This window comes from Lagopus leucura, unplaced genomic scaffold (assembly GCF_019238085.1).
Source record: "Lagopus leucura isolate 7727_CA_CO unplaced genomic scaffold, USGS_WTPT01 Super-Scaffold_100159, whole genome shotgun sequence".
Taxonomy (NCBI): Eukaryota; Metazoa; Chordata; class Aves; order Galliformes; family Phasianidae; genus Lagopus; species Lagopus leucura.
The window spans coordinates 8,689,618-8,698,252 of record NW_024962335.1 but is presented as its reverse complement, the minus strand read 5'-3'; the positions used below and the strand labels follow the sequence as shown (position 1 = coordinate 8,698,252).

The following is an 8,635-nucleotide window of genomic DNA, read 5'->3' as shown; positions in this document are numbered from 1 at the left end:
TCTTTCACTTTCAGAATTTGCATCTTATTCATATAAATAAGATCTGAAACCTGTTGCAGATTGAAACAACATCCATCAGAAATGTAGCTGTGACAAGGCTCTTTAGATATTGCATTAACATGAAAAGTAAAAACACCATTCATACAAAGTCACAGTGTTTTAAAACAGCATCAAGGGAAACTGGTCTGGGAAACTTTAATCAAAGTCAATAGTGAAACCTGCAGCAATTGCAGCACAGAGAGGCAGTAGGTGGTGCATTTCAGCAGTGACAACAGTAATACTGGGTCACTTCTGCTGGTGAAGATTTTAACAGTGTAATATTCAGGCTCTTGTTCATTGCTGGCAAAAGGTATAGCTAGTGGGGATGAGTATGCTGAAAAAATAGTGTTTTGTAGCTTAGAATTTGCTCTATCAAGTTGTGTTGTACATTTCGTACCTTATAATTTCCATGGAAATAAAATAGCATGCATTACTTTTGGATCAATAGAAAACCAGTGCAGATATCATTTAACATCCCTGCAGACAAGAAATGATATTATCCTCTAGGCCAGAAGCTTGTTTTCTCTGGCTGCTTCTTAGTGGCATAGTGCAGCCATTTGCAACTCCATACACAGTTCAGTAAATCCAATACAGCTGGTGTTGGATTTTCGTGTGAGTGACCCTTAGCAGTGGAAGATGGAAAATGTTGAGTTTGAAGTCAGTTTGCACCTTTTAATCAAATTACATTGATGTTGTCTGGTTTTAATGTACAAGGTGTAGCATTTAAAAAATGCAACAGCACTATGGTACGATGTAGAGAATCAGTGCAAAGCTACATTCTGGATTTGGGATTGTTCATTAAAAATGGGTGGGCTCACTGTTATGTTGGATCTGTAATTTTTCTTTCTACTGTCAGGCAAAGCTAATACAGAAACATAAAGACAGCAGAAACTCAGCATCATGTGCTTTGGTTGACTTCAAAATCCAGAAGAGTGATTGTGGAACCACAGTCTGAAAGGGACCTTACAGATGGTATTTACATTTCATTTATATTTTGCAAGCTATTTCCTCAACCACATAAATATGTATCATCTTTCATTAATGATTTTTTCGGTTACATTTTTACATCGCACAGACCCTGGGCTTTTATTGCCTTACCTTCAGCTGTTTCCACAGTGGATAAGGTTAAAAAAGCATCATACGACACTTTGTATCACCCTTTTTCAGAGTGGTAGACTGCTCTGTGAAGGCAAAACCGCGTCACAAACCCGTCACTTATTCCTTGGCCCTACACTTTTCATTGTTTCTCCCTGGGAGCAACAGGCGTTCTCCTGATGAGGTAAAAGTAGGAGAAGAAATAAGGAAGAGATCCAAAATGTGAACACACATAATGATTAGCAGTGGAACCTGCAAACCTGCAGCTATCACTGTAGTCAGACCTTGATACAGCTAAGGATCTGCACCTCTACCATTTGTTTTGTTTGAGGGAAACAAAGCTTCCATGCTGTAACATAACACAGCAGCCAAAGGGAACAACTTAATTACAGACAAGCCCAAAAGAGCTTTCTTGTGTCGTTTCAGAAAAAAAGAGAAACAACCAAAGTGGTACATATACCTATTAGATTATTTGCATTTTGAGTATTGAATACAAACTTGTTATTTAGCCATGCCTTCTGAGAAGTGTTCTAGTATTTACGTGTTTACTGCTAACAGCAAGTTCTGGCTTTCAAAGACCAGAATATCCACACCTACCTGAAAAACAGGCAGTCATATTTTATCTCTTGTCAGTATAAATAGTGACAAAAAGCAAGTTTAGGAAAAAAAGTGAAAATGGAATGAGACTATAGTGATCTTCAGTGGTTGAAAAGCAGCCGTAAGCTTGCCTAAAAATGTGAAATATGCTAAAAGTAGAAGCCAAAAATCCTTTCTTCATAGAACCCTCCCAAATGTCTGGAATTTGTTAGCTTTGCTGAGCGTCAGAAGAGATTTTCAGTCATAAAGTCATCTTCGATATGTAAAGACCTAATGCCTTCTAAATTATCCCGGATTTCTAGCTTAGAGTTCCCCCAGGTTTATGATTCTCAACCTCTAATGCCACCAATAAAAACAAGATATGTCGTTCATCTTGTAGGACGCTAAAAAAAAAAAAAGATATTATCTCTATCTGTGTGATCAAAAAATTATCCTAAACTCAGCAGAGTTTCTGGATGACATTTAATCCATAATGAAATACACGTGTAGAATTTGCATTCGTGTATAATATTTGCCTCAAAATACATAATAAAATTGTGAGAACTGTAAATCCATTCATGGCAGAGACATTTAAGGAAGTGCTACAGACATGCCCTTGTTCAGACCGAGTCAATAAGGAAATTTTATTATCTAAATAATGTAAAAACCCTATATGAGATGTTAATTCAGTCTTGGTTTATGGTGAGTTTGACAATAAAAATAGCACTTCCTCTTAGGCAATAGAAACTGGAAAGCATTCGTACAAATAAAATAAGCAGTTCCTCGATCATTATGGCATAGTATAACTGTACTTCCTAGAATCACTCATTGCTACTCCACACTCACGGAGCTGGGGAATGCTACAGGTTGCCTGATGGGGCAAACAGGCCAGTGGCTGCCTTCAGTCTGAGCACAGGGATGGCCAGCTCCGTGGGAAGTCTGTGTGACTGTACCCAGGCAGGGAAAGAAATGTGTACAATGGTACAGCTGATTAATAATTTTATATCACTGTCATTATGATAGATGGAGGCCTATATCAATGCAGACTGGAAACAGAACTGTCAGATCCTACTGAAGTATGCAGACAGAGCTGAAGGAAGAAGGACAGTTTACATGAGAATGTCCTGCACTTTCCAAACAGGAATAATATGGGTGTGTGTTTTTATTGTAAAAGGACAGAAATAAAGCAAAAGCTCTGCTTACCACACATTAGCTATTACTTCCGCTCCAAGGCTTTTTAACCTTGTAAGAATTTAAGTTACTGTCTATATTTAACAAGGAATAATTCCATAAGAAAAAAAGATCTGCATTAAGAGATCAGTCAGGTTACAAACTGCAGTATTAGAAGACAGAAGCATAGAAGCACACATACTGCAGAAATGCTGCTGAGAAGCAAATACCAATATCCTCAGGTGCGTCAGAATTAATGGAGCAAGCTGCACAGTACTTCTCAGCAACTGAAGAGAACTGTTATCCCCATTTTACCAATAGGGCACTGAGAAGGAGAAACATTAGTTAAAAAAATCTCAGACATTGCAAAGTTTGAATGCAATGTTTAATTTTCTCATTTACTTTTGAATGAAATTATTTTGTTGCATGGTAATTGCGGCTTGCTGAAAGGGACGATTCTGCTCTCTGTTCTGTCCTGGGCCTCACACTGCTGACACTTTCCTCGTGTTGGCTCCAGTACTGTGCTGCCAGGCCCTCGTGCTGAGCCAGCAGCTGTTGCTGTACAATTGCAAGATGTGATGCAAGTGGAATGGTGGAAACAGGCAGGCAGGGATGGTCAGAGGGATGCAAGTCTGACAACTGTGTGACAGCCTGCACTCATGTTAGCTACAGTATGAAACCACACCCTGACAACATCTGCTCCTATTAATAGATCTTCGGTGTTGGCATTAGATGAACTCACTGCGAGCTGAAGGTATCATCTGGCAACAATCTGGAATGCTTGGAGTAGCGCACCTGCTTTGGCAGCAGCACAGGAATGCAAGCAGATTGTCACTGCTTCTTACATCCATTGGCTCTGACAGGAACTTAGGTGAAGACATAAGAAATTTTGTAGGAGCATGGGAATATATAGCAGGCTATGCATCCAGCCTGGTTTTCCTCACCTTCATTTTCAGCACGGCTTCTCCATAACTTAGAAAGTTTAAGAACCTACATAGTTCTTTTCAGGGTAGTGGACTATACTTCCGTAACTCAGTTTCTCAATTACCACTTAACTGATTCAGTTTGACAGCAATTTATGCTTTAACACTGCTAACGTAAGAAAGAACTTGTGATATGATAGGAAAAGAACAAGTCACAAAATAATCAAGTAAGGAAGATATTTTCAGGTTGGTGAACACATCACACAGTGCTGAAGAACTAAGCATCTGCAAAATCTCTAGTGGACGTCTTCAGAAAATTTTACTTCTGTATGAGGGTGCATTCTAGAAAAAAGGCAAATAAAGTGCTCATCTAAAATGAACTCATCTTTCATCCTCAGGGAAAAATGTTAGCAAATAATTTCATGCATTCAGAAGACAAAAAGAAGACTAAAAATGTATACCAAGAATAAATCATCTCAAGACAGTTTTCTTCTGTGTTGTTCTCCTGAGAGATGGAGTAGAAAGAATAGTTATGTCATAGAACCACAGAGTTCAAGAATGGCTGAGGTTGGTGGGCATATTTGGTCCACCTGGTCCAACCCTCACTCAAGCCTGGACACCCAGAGCAGGCTGCCCAGGCTCATCTATAAGGTTTCTTTTGAAAATCTCCAAGCAGGAGACTCCATAGCCTCTCTGGGCAGTCTTTGGCAGTACTCCATTACTTGCACAGCTCTGATGTTCCTCCTGATGTTCAGGAAGCATTCCTGAACTGTTCCAGTTTGTTGCTCACTGCCTCTTGTCTTGTCACTGGGCACCATTGAAACAAGTCTGGATCCATCTTCTCTGCACCCTCCCTCAGGTACAGCTCCAGCCCTCTCAGCCTCTTCTTACAGGAGAGATACTCTAGTCCCTTCATCATCTTGGTGGTCAAGATCAAGAACTGGACAGCAGTTGTTGGCCTCACCAACGCTGAGCAGAGCAAAAGGATCCAGAAGGATCACTCCTCTTGATTTGCTGGCACTGCTTTGCCTAATGCTGACACAAATACTGTTATCCTTCTTAGTGGCTAACAGTGGCTTAGTGGCTCACATTCAACTTGGTGTTCATCAGGAGCCCCAGGTCTTTTTCTGCAGAGTTGCTTTCCAACTGGGTGGCCCCCAGCACGTACTGGTGCATGGGCTGTCCCTCCCCCATTGCAGGAGTTTGCATTTGTGGAACTTAATGAGACTTGCTAGCTCACCCTCCCCGCCTGCCTAGGTCCCTCTGGATGGGGACACAGCTTTACAGTGAATCATCTATTCCTCGTAGTTACTTACAGTTTATTAATTTACTGAGGGTGCATTATACTCCATCATCCTGATTGTTAATGAAGGTGCTATACAAAACCAGACCCAGTACTGACCGCTTGGGTACTCTGCTTGTTACTGTCCTACAACCAGACATTGCACCACTGACTACTGCCCTCTAGGCCTGGCTGTCCAGGCAGTTTTTAATCCACCTCACTTTCTGTTCACTAAATATATACATTATTTACATCCTGACTATATAGATATTCTGACCAGTATCTTTCATTCAATATGATCAAAAGCAAGCCAGGAGAACTTACAGTAGTTAAGAGTGGTAGGTCCGCAGTGTCTTCAAAAATGGTTAATATTTAACTAATTTCTGCAAGGAAAAAAATCTATCTATCTATCTATCTATCTATTGCAAGAAAACCATCAATATTTTTATGCAAAAACTGTCAATAATTCACTCATTCTCTTCTACACAATCTTTCCATTAGAAATTAGGATGATAGGCTACAACATGTAGATTTGCAGATGAGAGGAACCTAGCAGAGACTGCAAATATATTGGTACTTAAGACTCAGTTTAATCCTAAGAAACTGGGAACGATCTGGAAAAGTAAAAAGAAGTTAGACAGTGATAAGTGCAAAATATCACAGAATCACAGAATGGCCGGGGTTGGAAAGGACCTCAAGGATCATGAAGGGCCACATGCAGGCCCACCAACCTCCCATTTCATACTAGACCAGGCTGCCCAGGGCCCCATCCAGTCTGGCCTTGAACACCTCCAGGGACGGGGCATCCCTGCAAAGGAAGTGCTGTTTGCTGTGGTGAAACACAGGCTGACCCTTGTCAATAGTGTAATGTTAAGGAAGAAAAAAAAGTGCTGACCTCATAACAATAGAATCATAGAATCACAATGGTTGGAAAAGACCTCTAAGATCATACAGTCCAATCACCCACCTACCACCAATATTGCCCACTAAACCATGACTCTAAGTACTACATGTCCCCTTTCCTTAAACACCTCCAGGGATGGTGACTCCTTGGGCAGCCTGTTCCAACTCAGAAAGGGAAGCGCAGTCAGCACAGCATGTGTGGCTGTCCTGCTTGTCTTGTCAGTACCGTACAGCCTGAGCCAGCTGAGTACTGTGTCTGATTCTGGCAAGACTCAGCAAACACAGTCTACTGCTTGAGAATAGGCATCTATAGCGAGACCTAACACGTTTCTAACGTGTAAGAAGTTGCTAAGAAAAGGAAGGGAACAAATTGTTCCCCAGTGCCACCTAGCAATGGCATGAGTTCTGAACTTAAGTTACAACAAAGGGTACATCGGGGCTAAACAACAGCTGTGAGCGTCAGAGCAGCAGTGATGGCAAAGCGCCAGAGCAAAGACTGCAGGCTCTGTATTTCCAAGGTTTTCAGGGCATATGAAACAAAGACCAGGCTGCAAAAACAGGATTATTTGTCTAAAATAATAATAATAATAATAATAATAATAATAATAATAATGACTCCATTGAGTGTGCTTTCTAAGCCTTCTCTATTCATTTTCCTGCCATGGTTTATAACACCATGAGTTCTTACAAACTTTTATCTTTTCTCTGCCATTTTTTTTTTTTTTTTCTCTGTTTCTTAAGTTCAGGACTTACTTTAACAAACTGTTCTGTTTCCTTCCTAAATAAATTTCAGTAAGTGTCTGACTTCCCAATCTACCCAAATAACAAAGTGATTGGTTCTCTGCCTCCTTATCTCAAAACTAGAACAAAACGAAGTGTTTTCTCGACCTTTCTGTCTCTGGAAATGGCCACTCTGGGAACATTCCACTATTTCACAGCCGAAAAAGAACAATACCTTTGTGAGTATTTCCCTCAAAATTAGGGTTTTCTTAGCCCTTTTCCGTTCCTAAAAGCTAAACCACATCTGCCCCGCGTCTCTCGGCCCGTCCTGTAACACCTGCTTCCCTGTCCCTCCTTTCACTCCTTTTGCTGTTATTCCAATGCATCTTTCCGACTTTTTTTCTTCATTTCCCTACTTTTTGTGAACGCCTCGCACACTGCTTCATTCCCTTCCCCTTGTTCTACTCGAGTCGCTTCCCGAGGAAATCCGAAGTCCCGCCTCCAAACCAAAAACAAACAACAGCGCCCGTCCTGCCCTTTCCCCTGCAACGAAGGCGGCAAATAATACGGGAGCAGAAACAAAAGTACAATGACCCCGACGTGATTCGAACACGCAGCCTTCTGATCTGGAGTCAGACGCGCTACCGTTGCGCCACGAGGTCCTCCGGCGAACAATTGGCCAGAGCTTTACAACTCACCTACAACAGCTGTCCGCCACCGCGTCGCTTTACCGCCTCAAATCTCGTTTCCTCCCCCACGGGCTCGCTTCCCGCGTCCCGCGCAGATCACTTGACGCCCCTCGCCCACACACCGGCTGCCAGCACCAAGGGCCTCTCGCTCCTTTGGTGGTGTAAAGCTCGTTCTCCGCGGAACTGCCGCCATACGACGGCTCCTGTCTGCTCGCTCCCACTTCACGGCCCTCAGATCATTTCCACGTCCTTTTGCCTGTTCCCTCCGCAATCCGCTGCTTTCGAGGCAATTAAACAGCACAGATAAAGGATAGGCATGAAGTGACTCACTTAAGGCGTTCCTCGTTAGTATAGTGGTGAGTATCCCCGCCTGTCACGCGGGAGACCGGGGTTCGATTCCCCGACGGGGAGGCTGCAAGCGTTTTTTTTTACTTCTCACCGCCCGGCTGCGTTACCTACTCTAAAGATCAAATAAGCGGCGCCTTGAGTGGCGTTCGTGTTTTTCCCGCCTTTTTTGTACTGCGCCCTCCGGCGATTACTGGCATTGATCGCGCTGAGAGAGCCGCTAAGGCAAAAGTCATGCTTCTCCCCGTCGGGGAATCGAACCCCGGTCTCCCGCGTGACAGGCGGGGATACTCACCACTATACTAACGAGGACTCGTGAGACACGCGTAGCCTCTGGTGCCGCCGCCCCTGCGGCACCCGGCGTCTCTCGCCTCGCTTTAGCGAGGCCGCGCTGGGCAGCGGTCTGCAGAAGGCAGGGCCGCGAGGGGCTGTGTGCTGGAGCTCGTTGTGCAGGCAGTGGCCGTTGTTTATGTGGGTGCTGCTGTAGCCAGTTTGCGTGGATAGCCTCCCACCCGTAGCGTTTTTTCCTCCTACGCCCCATAACTGAAGGACCTGTGTGAGCAAACTAGTGAAAACAGCATAACAAAACCGCCAGGCTCGAGACACTGAAGAAGCAAAGCAGCCCAGATAAACTTTACATTTGTGTTTTTGCATCTGGTTCATGCAGACAGTTTCTTTTTACGGGAACCTGAGAAGCGTCAGAGTCAGCAGTCCTTGGGTGAGAGGACTCCAGCACCTGCTTCTCACCTCCCTAAAATGGGAGAGGGGAAAATGGAAACCAATTACTCGGAGACTGGAGAGTAAAAGGCCGAAGGACGCACACTGACCATATGTCTTGCACTCGTTTGGTCAGTGGTAGCACGGCTGCAGGTTGTATCACAGGGTCAGGAAAT

The 8,635-nt window shown here is 43.4% G+C and overlaps 3 non-coding genes across 3 annotated transcripts; 1 reads left to right on the top strand and 2 right to left on the bottom strand.

Moving 5' to 3' along the window:
• Positions 1–7,298: 7,298 nt before the first annotated feature.
• Positions 7,299–7,370, bottom strand: TRNAW-CCA. Its single transcript has one exon. It is a non-coding gene; the product is annotated as a tRNA-Trp (tRNA).
• A 366-nt stretch (positions 7,371–7,736) lies between these two features.
• On the top strand, positions 7,737–7,808 carry TRNAD-GUC. Its single transcript has one exon. It is a non-coding gene; the product is annotated as a tRNA-Asp (tRNA).
• Positions 7,809–7,982: 174 nt separating this feature from the next.
• On the bottom strand, positions 7,983–8,054 carry TRNAD-GUC. The gene has a single exon. It is a non-coding gene; the product is annotated as a tRNA-Asp (tRNA).
• Between the last annotated feature and the right edge of the window lie 581 nt (positions 8,055–8,635).